We start from the raw sequence: 2,495 nt of genomic DNA, 5'->3' as shown, positions 1-2,495 counted from the left end.
GACTGTTAAACATCCAAGAAGGTTAGTTCCACCAGTCTGGTACTTTTAATTACCATGTGCTATGTAGATAAAACTTGGGCAAAAAACAAGTATTCTCAGATAAACCTTGACTAGGCATATATTTTGTTCCTTGACCTAGCTGACTAAACTATGGCCTTAGAAATTTTAAGATTATGTGTATATTACTTTTGTCTCAAACTTTATACATCATAACAAACCTACACAGACCTTTATCACTTGCTTTCTCATTTCTTCTATTTTGGAAAATATCTCATTTCTCATATCCTTTTAGCGTCTTTTACATTCTCATTTTCTTTTTTAGTAATTATGAGACATGATAACATTAAGAAATAAATTTTCCATCTGTTGTGAGAATTCTTTTCCTGGGAATACTAAACAATGTTTATCCCCTTCTAAGGTTCTAGAGTTAAACCAATGTTTGATTAAAGTTTTCCTAGGAACCAATGATGTACTGAGCTTACTTACAGAGATGAGCGAGGGGTTGCTGAGGTGTATGAGTGACCTGGGGGTATGCACACTGGAAAGCCTTTACCCAGCATGGATCAAGCCCTCTTTTTCTAGCCTTCCCCAGGTTATATACTTTAGTCCTCACCAAACCCAGGAGACCGTATGTGATTTGGATCAAATTACATACAGTTGGCTGGGAAGAGTGGCTGGATACTCCGGTGAGGGTCCAATGACCCTGCTTGTCCTTCCTTTAATGAAGGAGCACAACCGTCAACAAGCCCAATTGTGACGACATTTATTCTTTAAGAGGTCAAGGGATTACACTTTCTAGAAATTAGGCTTAAGTCCATATAAAATGTTATTTAGACAATTATTTCAAATAGATGATTTTGTTTCTAGTCAGAAAGTGCTGCTCAGATGTAAGACATCAAACTTTGGTCTTGCAATACTGTAGTGCCCACCTGTAGCTAAGGGGCACAACCCACTATTGTTCTGAAATGATGAATAAATTTGCTTTCTCCCCCTATCTAGAAGCCTTTGCGAGGGAACTGACACTGATTCTAGCCACTCCAACAGCTATCAAAGTGCTTGTAAACAAACCCTGAGTCCATCACTCTTGAGTCCAGCCTTGGCAGACAAAAGAAAAATGAGGAGGAACCCAATAGAGGGATGCTTTGGGAAGCTCTTGTCAAGAAATTCCAATGGACTCTGACATGAGCATTTGAAATTTTCCCTGTTCTGACCTTTTTCTGGTTCCGTCTAGAACTTATAATGCTAACTACTCTTGCCTTTACTTCTCCTTCAACATCTCCTAGGCACCATTCAAGGACTTTCTTTTCTCCTCACAGTTAAGAGTTATGCAATTTGGGAGTCTTTTAGATAGACCCACTGAAGGAGTACCCCAATTGCCTCATCCTGCATCCTTGTTCAGCATGGAAGAAGCCAGAGTGGTCTACATACCGATTCCCCATTGGCAATTTGGATAACCTCTTCAAAGGATGGTGTGATTAAGAACAGGAGGTAGGAATTGGCTAGGCAGTTAAGGTAAAAAGACCTCAAAGAAAAGTAGCCAGTTTCTTGGCTAAAAGTGAAAATGTCCTTGGGCCTCTTAGCAACATACTCTGTTCCAAATGCCAAAAATATCAAAAGTATTCAGGAGCTCGTATCTAATCCCTAAAAGATTTTATGGTTACCTCTTCAGAGGGAGGACTGTTAGAGCAGCAAAACGCCCCATGAAAAACAGAAAGAGTACACAAAGTTGTCAGAAAAATTTGATGGGGTGATATGAGAGGAGTTGAAGGGGAGGGCATGGGCATGGATTTGATCAAAACGTCTGATATGCATGTATGAAATTCTCAATAATTTTTTTAAAGTTAAAAAAAGAAAGCTGCAAAGATACCTGATCTGCAATATGAGGGAAAGTTAAGACTTTCAATTCAAACTGTAGGATATAACATCTGGCCTAAGGATGCTTTTGTATTCTATAATTTCAAAATGCTATAGTAGCATAAATATTTCTCTGCTTGCCTAGTTTTTGATAGTTACTCTAGCTGTGAGCCCCTTATGCCACATTTTCCTTAGAGCAGAAGCCATGTGGAGAAAGAATACAAGATTTCAACAATTCAGTGCACCAAATATCTACAATGGCAAAACAAAATATACTACTGAAAATCTCAAAGTAACTGAAACATATCCTTGACTTTTCATGTGACACACATGGAGATGCTTAAGGTAGTTTCTAGTGTCCTGCATAAACCAGATGTAAAGAATAGGTGCATGTTCATAACCCAAACAATCAGCAGGTTGAGGCAGGAGAACTGCCAGTTTGAAGACAGCCTGTGCAACATAACAAGTCCCAATGCTAAAACAATAACAGTATCAAAAATGCTCCCATCAAATTTTGATCCTATAAATGCCCATTTCTGTATTAACAAGTAAAGATTATTGCTAAGCATTTTCCTTTCATATAAGCCTCAACATTTTGTCCACCATAACTGAGATTCTAGATGTTTGTTCTTTTTTAATAA

Source organism: Nannospalax galili, unplaced genomic scaffold (assembly GCF_000622305.1).
Source record: "Nannospalax galili isolate Female #2095 unplaced genomic scaffold, S.galili_v1.0 scaffold7, whole genome shotgun sequence".
Classification (NCBI taxonomy): Eukaryota; Metazoa; Chordata; class Mammalia; order Rodentia; family Spalacidae; genus Nannospalax; species Nannospalax galili.
The sequence above is the reverse complement of the archived record's forward strand: the minus strand, read 5'-3'. Positions refer to the sequence as shown.